This window comes from Peromyscus californicus, unplaced genomic scaffold (assembly GCF_007827085.1).
Source record: "Peromyscus californicus insignis strain IS unplaced genomic scaffold, ASM782708v3 Scaffold_17__1_contigs__length_78620276, whole genome shotgun sequence".
Lineage (NCBI taxonomy): Eukaryota > Metazoa > Chordata > Mammalia > Rodentia > Cricetidae > Peromyscus > Peromyscus californicus.
Window position 1 is genome coordinate 46,880,847 of NW_026294469.1, and position 14,098 is coordinate 46,894,944.

Below are 14,098 nucleotides of genomic sequence, written 5' to 3' on the forward strand. Positions count from 1 at the left end.
TCGGAGCGCCCTGCTACCCCTACCAGGAACACCATCAATCGGTAGAACAAACCGGCTGGATGTTTCCAGATTGAGCTGCATCCTCAGTGTACAGAAGGAATTCATATCATGGCAAAGAGCCTCGGGCACGCGCTGGCGCCGCAGTCACAAGGAGTCCTTAGAGGAGATGTGCTCAGGTGTGACCCCTGGCAGAACTCTGCCTGGGTCCTTAAATGGGAATTTTGTTGGGAGGTCAGTTGGCAGAGTGGCTGGTAAATGGGACTGGGGCGTGGCTTTAGTTTTTGTCTTGGACCCCTTCTGATTAATGATTAAACCTAGCGATTGGTGCAATGAATAGTCGGTAAATTTAGGGTGTCTCTCCTTCAGCTTCTGGGGCCTTTTGTGGCCCTGCTTTCAGGAGGGGGGGTCTCTATGAAGCCTTTGCCATCTCTTAGTGGAATTGATGGGATAGGGGACCACACACCTCTGAAAACTAGGAATGAGCAAGCAGTTTAGGAAGCGGTTCTTGAGAACAGCCTCCAGCTGATTCCAGCCCAGAAACCCTTACTTGAAAAGAAATGAGTGTGCATCCTTGTTTTTCCTAGCCTGGGTTGTCCAGATGTGCTATTTGACAGCCAAAAATTCTTGGAGAATTGGCACACCTCCCTCCTTTATTTCCCCAGCGTAGCTGTAGTTGGCAGACAAAGACTCTCAGGTAGTAACCCTTCTAACAACGTCCACACAGAGCAGGAGGAAAAAGCAGGAGTCACATGGTTTCGGGGAAGGGACACAGGGAGCAACAGAAGTCTTTTTTTTTTCTTCCCTGCATTTTGAATCAAACAAATAATTGTTTAAGGAGCTAAATAAATGATCTCAGAAGTTACAGTGGCATTCTAATCTTACCCTGTGAATTTTCGTTTAATACTTAAACGATTTCATATTTCATTCCTGCTTCTTGCATTAAGCCCAAGCTTTCTAAAATCGCATGTGTCTTCACTCTTTCACTCCGTAATACCACTTTTAGGAGCCTGCATAAAAATACTCGGAGAAATGCGAAATGATGGCTCCTGTGAGCTATTCATGGCAGCATTGTTGTAACAGCAAAGGACGTAAACACTTCCCCAGTGAAGAATTGGCTGCATGCACGCTTAACTCGTTTTATGGATTACTCTGAAAATATAAGGAAAATTAATAAGGGGCGCTGTGTTCCTCGGGAGTGGTGTCTAGCAAAGAGAGTTGGGGGGGGGGGACATCGGCAAGGTGTTGGTAAAACAGGTCATTGATTGAGTCCCAAAGTAGAATACACATTACCAGGAACTAGGGAGGGAGAGAATAGTGAGCCATTGTTCCGCGGTGGCAGAGTCTCCATTCCAGACTGTGACAAAGTTCTAAAGGGAGAGGGTAGTGATGGCTGCACTTCGGGCGCAAGCCATCCTATTTAATCAAATATTTAATCAAAATGATTAAAATGGCATGCTTATATTATATACCATTTTACTATAATTATTTCAAATGGAAGACCTGTGATTTCACGTTGAATGCTGCCTTTTGTCGGTGTGTTTGTGCGGTGCATTGTCTTGTAATAGAAGCCTGAGCCCAGTCTAACAGCAATGACTTGTGGGGAAATGAGAATGTAGGAGAAAGTCTAGTGGGAGCTGCACATACTCTTACAGTTTTGAAACCCTCTGTGTTTTATGTGATTAAAATAATTGAATTTTAAAGGAGCTAAAAGCAAAGTAAAATAAACTGGTTACATGTACAGCCTAGCCACAGAGTAAGCAGTTAGTCAAAAATCACATTTTGGACAGTAAGTTTCTAGTGAGATATAAATTAGGAATGAAAGACACATAAAGAAGTCCAAAATTTCATTCAGTGGGAACAATGTGTGAGGAAAAAGGAAGAAAGGTGGGTTAGAGCTGTGTGAGCCTGAACTCAAGCCCAGAACTCACGGAAAAGACCAGGTGGAGTGGTGCACATCTGTAATCACAGCATTCCTATGTCAGGATGAGAGGGAAAGGTGAAAGAACCACCCAGAAACTCAGAGCTAGGTAGCCTAGCGAACACAGCAGCAGAACATGAAGGAAGTCTCTGCCTTCGTGGGTGGGGAAAGGTGAAAACCAACTCTCAAAAGTTTTCACTGACCCCCCCCCACACACACACACACTGTGGCGTGTGCACACGTGTATAGTCAGGAAATTGTTATGTATTAATGATTTATTTTTCATTTTAAATGGGGAGTTACGGGCATATTTGACTATATATTTTAGTAATATAGTTATTAATACTATACCAACTAAAATGTTTTTGGTGATAAAATGTGATGCTTCAAATTTGATTTAAACCACTTAGGAAAAATAAATCGAAGACTGGGTTTTGAAAATATGGGTTAGGTGTAATTTTCTCTATACCCCTTGCTGAACATACTTAAGCTAACACCCTATGGGGAAAGAGAAATCAGTATGCCCAGGAAGTCTCAAAACAGTGGGAAGAGAAGGCAGGCTGTCTAGTGAGCTTGGGACCTGCGGAATGACACGGAAGTGTATGCCTGCCTGGTGCTGGAAAAGCTGGCAGCTTGGAAATGCTAACATCACGGACTCAGGAAAGCCTCTAAGAACATCTGTCATCTCCAGTAAAAGGGATGAAAGCGGGTGGCCTAGCAGGACCAAAACCTCTTAGACAACAGCTGTTCTACCACTAAAACAGAATCAGGTTGTCCTACACATACCTGGACAGAAGACAGATGGGAACCTGACCCTCACACTCTACCAAAGTGACCCTCCCACCTCCTGTACAGCATCAGAGAAGATCCTGTGGAGAGTGTGACTGCCAATCTTCCCGTGCAGTAAGGAGCCAGTGTGCCACCATGTCAGTGGAGAAGCTGGACTTCAGAACTGTTCGCCAGGGTTCTCCAGAGAAACAAAACCAACAGTGCTATCTGTGTGGATATGCATTTACCGGAGGGCTGGCTTACAGAACCACAGACTGAAGAGCCTCTTCTGCCAGCTGAAAATCCAGAGAACTCAACAGCCTGACTTATCCCAGGAAGCCAGATGCCACAGAACCAAAAGTAGAGTCTCCATTTGAGGTCAAAGGCTTGAGAACCTTGAAGGATTCCTATTGCCGGATCAGAATGAAACGTTTAAAAAAAACAGAGACCAGTGTTCAACCACTTGTGTGTTAGTTGTGTTTCATGTTGCTGTGATAGAAAATACCTCGACGAAAGGAGCTCAAGAAAGGACTGATATGAATCGCAAGTCCAGGCTACAATCTGAGTGGGGAGGTCAAGGTGGCAGGAATTTCAAGCAGCTGGTCACATCACATCCACAATCCAGTAGAGAGCAATAAATGAATGCAAGCCTGCTAGCACTGAGCTTGCATTCTCCTTTTCTTTTAGTCCAAGGTTCAGCCCATGAAATGGTGTCTCTCACATTCAGGGTGGGTGTTCTCACCTCAATTAACCCAATTAAGAAGGTTCCCCCTAGATAACATGCCCATGGGTGAACTTGATCTAGACAATCTCAAATTGAGACTTCCTTCCCCAGTGAGTCTAGGTCAGTGGTTCTCAACCTGTGGGTCATGACCCCATTGGGGGTCACAAATCAGATATCCTGCACACCAGATATTTACATAACGATTCATAACAGTAGCAGAACTACAATTATGAAGTAGCGAAGAAATAACTTTATTGTTGGGGGGTCACCACATGAGGAACTATATCAAAGGGTCATAGCATTAGGAAGGTTGAGGACCACTGTTCTAGATTGTATCAGGTTGAAAGCACTAACCATCACAAGCTGGAAAAATTTGTATCTTGCTTCATAAGGAAGAGCCAGAAACATCAGCTCCTCTTTCTTCTGTTTCTTGTGCCTTTGGTCCCCAGCTAATGAAGTGGTAAATCTGCTCACTCAGTCCATTGACTCCCACACTAGTAATCTCTTCAGAAAACAATTCACAGACACAAACAGAAGTCATGCACTACCAGTATTCTAGGCATCCCTCCACCAATCCATTCACATTGACATCATTCAAAAAAAAAATCATGCATCCAGTTTCTCAGTAATGAGATGCCCCTATCTGATTGGATGGCATGTGAGAAGCTATAGAAGAGGATCATGAGTGTGTGGATACCCACAGCATGGCACCATCCTGGGGAGCAGAAGTAAGGTGCCACTGTCCTTCCCAACTAGGGGCTATGGATAAGCTACAGAGAGAAGGATGTGTTCAACTCTTGCTTGGCGATGATAGTGTGTTCCTCTTCATGAAGAGTGTTAACAGACTCTTGGTGTGGAAATAGGACTTCCACCACTACCAAGCAGTAGTGAGGGAGTTCCCTCTTTACTGCCCATCAGTGTGATGCCAGGAAGATGGCTGAAATAGATGGTTTAAATATATTAAAGTCTCATAACACAAAGACCAAAGTGCCTAAGACTCAACTGAGAAAAATCACTCACCTTGCAAAACCCAAGAAACTGTGAACACAAATGAAAGATGAAAATCCATATACACCAACACCAAGATGGCATGGATGCTGGATTTGTCTGACAGTATTTTTAAAGCAACCATGATAAAAATGCTTCAGTGAGTACTTGTGAGCACAGATAAAAAGAAAGGAGCAAGAAAGAAAGAAATGAGAAATTTAGAACTGAAAAATACAGCAATAAAAATGCAGTAAGTTGTGTTATTTATTTGCGATGCTGGAGATAGCTGTCACTCAGCTATCTTTAGCCTCTCCTATTATTATTATTATTATTATTATTATTATTATTATTGAGATATAATCTTGCTGAGTCGCTCAGGCCCAGGAACCAGCACTCAATGAACTTGCAGTTTGAAGAATAGAATTACTGAAACTAAAATTTAGAGAAAATCAGTTGAATATTAAAGCATTGGAGGTCCAGAAGAAAAGAAAACGAAATCATTATCAGAATGTCAAGAGAAGCGAGAACAGTGTTAAACCACCTGAGGAAAAAATAATGTCTAAAATTTTCCAACTTGTGGCAATGGATATATACACACAGATTCAAGAATCCTAGTAAATCATAAACACAGTAAACCCAAATAAATTGACACCGATTCATCACAAAGTAACTAAAATCAATCATAAAAATATCTTGAATTCAGCCCGAGAATTGACTTTATGCATTGGAGAAAAGCAATTGAGTAACAGCTATAGGAGCAGGTTTTTCTCCAGAAATGACAGAAGTGGGAGAAATTGTCCACCTAAAATCCTACACCTGAGTAAGACATTTTCAGATGAAGAGCAAGAAAGAACTTTTCTCTAGAAAGCCTACTGTAAAATAATGGCCAAAGGAAATTCTCTAGCCAAGAAGGAAATGATGAGAGGGACTCTAGACACAATGAGAAGAAAGAACAGTAGCCGATACATGAGGAAAGATGGGGTGAATGCAGTAAGCTTTATTTATTTTTCTGAATTTATCACATTGTCTATGTGTTCTCAGTGTGTGTGTAAGAAGTACTCGGGAGAGGGACAGAACAAACAGAAGAGCATCCAGGCAGCTGCAGGATATTGGGATCTCGTGAGTGCACTGTGATAAGACAAAGGGGAGACCCAAGCCACCTTTGTGACAAAAAAAATCACTCCCTAACTGCCTGGTAGTGCTTACCCAAATCCTCACGTGTCAATTTCCTAGTTTTTATATTGTATCTGAGAAGTAGGTATTGGGGGAATCTGGGTGAAGAGTAAGTAGGTAGGATCTCTTCCCTGTCTTTTCAACTTTCTGTAAATTTATGCTTAAAAGAAAATGGCACCCGAGAGATGGTTTAATATTTGTTGCTGAGTCTGAAGAACTGAATTTGGCCCCCAGGACTCATATTGTGGAAGGAGGATAGCAATTTCCATAGGTTGACCTCTGGCCTCCCCAGGCGTGTCCATCACGGCATGTAAACACCCACACCACCATCACCCCACACATTATAAATAAACAAATAATATATAATATACTATTGGGATTATATCACCAGCAATCCATGCAGTCTGCTTAATGATCAAAGAAATCTGTTTGGGGGTTAACTCACAAGACAGAATAAAGAAATTTGTTGCAGGATCCTGGGAGGGTGAGACACGGTCCAACACTGTTCTCTGGAGAGCTCTGCCCTGGTCAGTCCCAGTATCCAAAATCACGAGGTAGCTAAGAGCAAGCCATGTACATGCATCCCAGGTCTTAAGGGTCCCTGATTGGCCATGCCCCAGGTCCATGTACCTCAAAGGCCATAGGCAGGTGTAACAGTTACCTGCTACCTCATGAGGGGTAGTGCTTCAGGGCATGGCTCAAATAGCTCCTACTACAATATACATCGAAACACTTTTTAAATTAGTGACTCAAACTTGCCCTTTTTTTTTCAATGTGAAACAGAGACATTGCTTCCAATTAGATTAAAATTTACTGAATAGATGAAATAAAATGGCAAAATCTTGGTAATTGTTAGAGCTGTGAACAGGCCTTTATCAGAAATTGATGGGTCCAATGGGCAGACATCCCAAAAGGACAAAGACTGGACTGAACACAAGCACCAATCAACTAGATCTAGTTGAATTTTATATTATAGTTTATCTAACAGTCACACAATGCACATTCTTCCCAAGGACATATGAATTATCTACCATGGTAGTCATCTTTGGCAATAAAACACACCTTGCCAAATTCTTAGAGAATAGAAATTAAAGTATACCATAAGACTACCAATTAAAGTTGAAATAATAAACAGAAAGATAGGGGGAAATGCCATAGATAGGAAATAATATTTTTTCAAACAGCTCCCATATAAAATGTCTCAAGAAATTAAAAAAACCACTATACTAAATTAAAATGGAAGTCAAATTTATTGATCTGTATGTATATCATGGAAACAGCACTTAGAGGGAAATTTTAGAATTTATAGCATATATTAGGGAAAAAGAAATATTTAACATTGATAATCTAAACTTTCACATTAGGAACATAGAAGAGAAGAGTAAGTTAAATCCCAAGAAAATATGATAAAAGAAATAAAAATTAGAGCAGATATAAATAAAATTGATGACAGGAAAGTGATAGAGAAAATTAATACCAAAGTTTGGTTATTGAAAAGGGCCAATAAGATGGATAACTTTAGAGCAAAGCTAGGGAGAAAAAGACACACATCATTATATTAAGTGAAAGAACTCTAACTACTTACCTATGGGCATCAAAAGGATAATAAACACATAGTATAAACAATTATGATACTAACGTGCTAACTTAAGTGGAGTAGAGTAATGGCTTGTGGGTCATGGATTACCAGTATTCACACTGAATGAATAATCTTGAATAATTCTGTTAGAATCTTAGGACTGTTAAAGATATTGAAGTGGTAATTAATAGTTTTCCAAAGGTTATTTCCAGGTTTGGGTGGTACTGTCTAAAGTTCACTGGACTTTCACCAAACATTTGAGGGACAAATGATAACAACATTCTACAAATCTCCCCTAGAAAATGGAAACATATGGAAAAATTTCCACCTCATTCTGTGGTACCACCATTCCTCTAATATCAAAACCAGAGAAATTTCAAGAATAGAAAATTACAGACAAATAATGAACACAGACCCAAACCCCTCCCCTCCCCCCAAAATAATAGCAAATCGAATCTAGCAATGCATAAGAAGAATTGTACACTGCGATCTGTAGGCAGTGGCTCTAGGAGTGAAAAGCTCACTTAATATTTATGAATTAGCATACTATGTCACTTCAAGAAGAAAACTTGGGAGCTGGGGAGATGGTTCAGTGGGTAAGAGCACTTGTTGTTTAAGAATGAGGACCTGAGTTCAGATCCCCAGCACTCATGTATCCAGGTGAGGTCATGACACTTGCAATCCCCAAACTGTGAAGACAGGAGGATACTTAGGGCTTTCTAGCTGCCATTCTAGCTCCAGGTTGAGAAATGCTCTGTTTTAAGGGAATAAAGTAGAGAGCGATCGAAAGGGACACTCTGTGTCCTCCTCTGGTCTCTGCACATGCATGAATGTGCACACCTCTGCACACTAGTACATATGCTACATGTACCCACCACCCCATGCTTCTTTTTTTTTTTTTTTAAAAAGAAGCAAACTTATGGTCATAGCAAACCAATAACCATGCAGAATAAAAAGCATTTAAAAGCCACCAACTAGAGATAGAATTTTTCTCAGCTTGATGAAAGACATCTGCAAAACCCTTGAGGCTAAAACACTTGATCAGAACTGAATTCTTTCTTATTGGAACATTCAGATTAGAACTGCTTCAAGATTGGAGCAAGGCAAAGTTGGCTTCTTTCATCATTCCTAGTCAATACTGTACTGCAAAAAGACAAAATACAGACACAAAACTTAAGTATTAGGAGAATCTTTAAAACTGTAGATGTTTGCAGGTAACCAGATTGTGTATATAGGGAATACTAAAAAAAAGAAAACACCAACAAAAATACTGGAGTTAATAACCAGTTTCAGCCAGTTGTCTTCTTATACATCACTAATGAACTGTTAATCTGAAGAAAGGATGCTTAGATATAATTATAATGAATTCGCACAACATTAACAGAAGGAAAATGATAAAGACCAGAAGAAAGACCGAAAGAGTTAGAGAAAAGCTGTCTGTCCAGCGATGAGCCCTCAATGTCTAGAAGTTATCTATAGATAGGTTCCCTGCAATCACAGATAAGCCCTCTGCTACTTCATCTGTGGATACTGACGCAGTAATTCTTAAGTTTCCATGGAAATTCAAGGCAATGATGAAAGGAACAGCCATAGGATTGTCACCATACAGTTTCAGGAATTACTGAAGGGGTCACAGCCATCCAGACAATATGGCACAGGACATGAAGTATTGACCATGCGCTTATTTCTAAATTGGTGTTTTCACATTTTAAAAAAGTTTTTATTTCATAGTCAAAAGTTATTTGATACTGTGGATATTGTTCTGTATAAATAAAACACTGATTGCCACAGTGGCCAGGCAGGAAGTATAGGCGGGACGAGGAGAGAGGAGAATTCTGGGAAGTGGAACGCTGAGTCAGGGAGACACTGCCAGCCACTGCCGCCATGACAAGCAGCATGTGAAGATGCTGGTAAGCCATGAGCCACGTGGCAAGGTATAGATTTATAGAAATGGATTAATTTAAGATATGAGAACTAGATAACAAGAAACCTGCTGTGGCCATACAGTTTGTAAATAATATAAGCGTCTGTGTGTTTGTTTTATAAGTGGGCTGTCGGACTGCTGGGGCTTGGCGGGACCTGGAGAGAAGCTTTCCAGCTACAAATGGCGCCCAACAGCTTGAGTTTCCACCTTAAACCTGAGAATATTTAATAAGCAATTCTAAACAGAGCCCGAAACAGGTTCCTGCTTCATGTCTCATATGGCAGCTAGACACCGCAAAACGCAGGTTTGAGCTACTGGCGGGTTCCTGGTGTTTGCGCTTGACCTGCAGTATGGCAGGAATGAGGCATCTACAAGTGGCTGCTGCTGTGTGGTGGATTTAGCCTTTTCTAGTATATATATATATATATATATATATATATATATATATATATATATATACAAACTTAAAATTAATTTTGTTATACTGTGTGTATATTTCTACTCTTGTTTAAGGTGTTATGTTTGTACAGCTCATTTTAAATTGTAATGGATAATTAAAAAATAGATTAATAATTAGTCATCTATGATAATCATACTCGTAGCCATGTTAGTTAAGTCTTCTAGGTATACATAGATACCTAGAAGTTGAGTTAAATAAAAATGTATATTTTTAAGGTACCTTGACTTCAAAATTTGGATGTAAGGATATGTTGCTTTGGAAAGGAGGTTCTGCTTTTGTTTCCACAGAAAGCAAGAGGCTGTGGATTTGTTCCAGATTAAGATACATCAGGTTTGACCAGCCAAAACCCCCTGAAAGGTCTCCGATGACACCAAGGCCCAGATGATCCAACATCCAGAACCATTTCAAGGCAACTGGCTCAGATGATACATCCTCACGGACTACTCCATAATCCAAAAATTTTCTTTGTGTCCCCATAAGATACAGCACCCCCTTCCAGCAGGAAGCGACACCCAAATTCCCAAATATACCAAGCTGGCTTTGGAGAAGGAATTGGCTCATTCCCTCTCTAAACCCAGGCATATTGCTACAAAAAAAAAAAAAAAGGTTAAGAGATTCTTATGTCCCAAATCAGAAGAGCCCTCTGGTGTGGGACAGAGAAAAACCAATATTTTATTTAAATCAGGTTGATTATAAATGTGATCTCTTTCTGAAGAAGAAAAGGGGATGTGATATAGATATGATAGGATGAAAGGGTAGATTAATGAACCTACTTTTAAAGAGCAACTTGTTTAAAATGTTTTACATTGGTATAGATTTTAGTTTATTGATACAAACTTAAAGTTAATTTTGTTAAACTGTGTGTATATTTCTACTCTTGTTTAAGGTATTATGTTTGTACAGCTCATTTTAAATTGTAATGGATAATTAAAAAATAGATTAATAATTAGTCATCTATGATAATCATACTCGTAGCCATGTTAGTTAAGTCTTCTAGGTATACATAGATATATTTCAGATAGATAGGTAATCTTCAAATACTTCAAAGACCTACAGAATATGGCATTTAAAATATTTTAAAAATTTAGACTTTCTGGACAGTGAGACATGTCTGCTCCTGGCAGCACTGGATTTACTTCAGAGAGGAGGATGGGCATTGAAGACACTTCATATGGAGTTTATCTTCACCTTGGCAAAAATAGCCATTTGGGCAAGAAACTGTTCTTGCCTGGACTGCTTGATTGACAGGACATACAAGACACATAAAAATGTGACCACTGACTGAACTTTGCTTGACAAAATAGTCCTTCAGGTTCCTGCTTCGCAGAGGAAACTGCCAGACATTCTACAGGACACTAAAAAAAAGTGACTGAGAGACTCTAGGCCTGTGGGCTGAAGACAGATACCCCAACTTTACAGGAGAATTTTGGATGACTGTCCAGGCTGCCAGTTGTCTCTGTCTACCCTGCAAGACTCCCGAAAGTTGCTTGCATCCTTCTCCCATTTCTCAGGTAATATTATATCCTTCTGAGGTCTTTGATGTAGTTGAAGCTAGATAGTTACAGTTTTCCTTAGTTATGATAAAAGATAAGTTAGATATAAAACCTTAGACTCACAAATATAAGATAGATAGGATATCGTCTTTAATTTTGCCAAATAAGCTAGTTATTATAAATAGACGAGATATTATAACTGTAATTCTTGCTTGGTAATTGTTTTGTTATCTGTAATTTTACCATGTGAAAGTTAAAACCTTCCTTTTTGAAAAAAAAAAAGAAAAGGGGAAGTGCTGTGGATATCGTTCTGTATAAATAAAACACTGATTGGCCAGTGGCCAGGCAGGAAGTATAGGCGGGACAAGGAGAAAGGAGAATTCTGGGAAGTGGAACGCTGAGTCAGGGAGACACTGCCAGCCGCTACCGCCATGACAAGCAGCAGGTGAAGATGCCGGTAAGCCATGAGCCACGTGGCAAGGTATAGATTTATAGAAATGGGTTAATTTAAGATATAAGAACAGTTAACAAGAAACCTGCTGTGGCCATACAGTTTGTAAATAATATAAGTGTCTGTATGTTTATTTTATAAGTGGACTGTCAGACTGCAGGGGCTTGGCAGGACCCGGAGAGAAAACTCCAGCTACAGTTTGAGGCTTGATTACTTCTTGTACCCCCTCTCACTGATAACCACAAACTACCCACACATAGGTTTTACAATTTACTAATTCTCTGCTACCCAAAGAAGTAATTTCTACTTAGTCATTTTATCCTGGAAAGCACATTTTAATTTCCTGATTTTTTCTTCAACTTTCATGTCCAGATGCTCACATTTCTCTTTAATTGCTCAATAAGTGTACACTATGATTTCTTCCTAAACCCAGCCTTAGGTAATTGCTACTTTTTTTGATATGTGATGTGTTTATTATCCTAACTTTAATTTCATTTTTGAATTTGAAGTAGTTAAAGAAAGGGTATACAACTTTAATACCATTACATATTTTTGTATTTGTGACTACTAATTTCTAGTAATCTTGAAACATTTTCAGGAATTATGGCCTGTCCTCTACATATTCATGTAACTATCTGAATATTATCTGTCACATTACATGGTGTTGGTTCTTTTAAATGCTCCATAAGGGCTTTAAAAAAAGTATATGTGCATGCTCTTGATATACAAATTGGGATATCTGTTGGCTAACATATAACAATTACATAATTCAGTCTCTCTGTTAGCTTTTTTTTTCTATCTACAGCTAATCTATTCTGACTTTACTGAGGCAAGTTAAAATTTACTGCTGATACTGTGCATGACTCCAAACTTATTCTTCTGTGGTCTTGAGTTATTTTACTATAAACTTTCACATCTTTGTCTGTTTGAAACAAGGATCTGTCTTTTTTGCCAGGCTGGCCAGGCATTCACTATGTAGCCCAGGCTTTATAGCAAGCTTTTCAATCTATTTCCTAAGTGTTGGGGTGACAGGCATGAACCGCACTTGGCCTAACACATACAGTTTGGGTAACTGTAGCCTGACAGTAAACTGTATGCCTTATAGTCATGCAATGGACTGCTATTGCATGTAACATTTGCTTTAATTGAGTCCCTGTGACACTGATACTTATGTCTCAGATTTCACTTTGTTCTATCACTTGTTTCTTCCTTATTTAACCCGTCTAAACTGTCGTTTAGTTCTGGGGCTGCTTTTTTGTGTTTTGTGTTCAAGTCCTCCTTCCACTCTTCCTTCTTTACTGAACTTGATAATCTTTATATGTGAATACATTCTCCATATATGAGGTATCAAAATATTATTAGTTTTAAATTTTATCTGGTTTCATTCTGTATTTTTGTTTTAAACATTTTATTTTTGTGTTCACAGATTTTCTTGCCAGTCTCTCTCTCTCTCTCTCCTCTCTCTCTCTCTCTTTCTCTCTCTGTCTGTCTCTGTCTCTCTGTGTGTGTTTGTGTGTGTGTGTGTGTGTGTGTGTGTGTGTGAGAGAGAGAGAGAGAGAGAGAGAGAGAGAGAGAGAGAGAGAGAGAGAGAGAGAGAGAGAGAGACTCTGTCCTATCATCGTAACAGCTATTAACAACCTCACTGGAACAGCTGTGCTTACTCACAAGAGACCCTCAAGACTGGGCCTGTTGACATTCCCTCAAAAAGGGAGTGCCTGCTAAGGGCCTGTCGACTTTCATCTGAGATTTCAGCCTCCTGGGCCTGCACCTCCCTACCAGCTGCATGAGCAAACTGAGTGGGGGCTTCATCATTTATGTAGCTATGGGTGAGCTGTCAACCATGCTGGGCCGAGACTTTTCAGTGATGTAACTGCTTCGAGGTCCCCTGTGCTGTGGAAGTAACCCCTAACCCGTGCTCTAGTAAGTCACCCCAATCAACTCCCTGGTTCTCTGTATTGTAATTTGGTGTGCCCTTGGCGCTTTGTGCAGACAGCTGAAACTTTTGAACTTTGGTTTAGCTATCAAGTGTACGCTTCCCGTGATTTGCAAGGTGTGTGTCTTGTTTTCAGATGTGACTATGGAGACATTGCTCAGTATTTATGTTTCTCTAGCCACAACTTCTCATTATAGCAGCTTTAGACAATATTGATTGATATCGCCATGAAAAGTCAAATAATCAGTGCTTTTCTACTTATGTCACATGCTAATAGTATAATCTCATTTACTAATTTATTCACTTTTAAATGGTCATTGATTAATCATTAATAGAGTAAGAAAATGAATTTAAAAAGGAATTTCTTCAAGTTTTGGCTTATTCCAATTTATTTTCATAACTTACAATTTACCAGGGCAACATCCTCTTTCCTTAATGATGAATTTTACCTCAGTTCCTTATTATATATTTATCTCCTCCTCCTCCTCCTCCTCATCATCATCATCTTTCTAGTTCCAGAAAACATACATGATTAGTGAAACAAACCATATCTCTTTCACTGAGCTGTACCTCAGCCCTTTTGTTGCATATTCAAATTACTTCTGAGTTTCAACGCACAGTATTGGGGAGTGGCTTGTGCCTTCCCTTAGCTGTTTGGACATTGGCTGTAGTTAAGGATGTAGCCTAC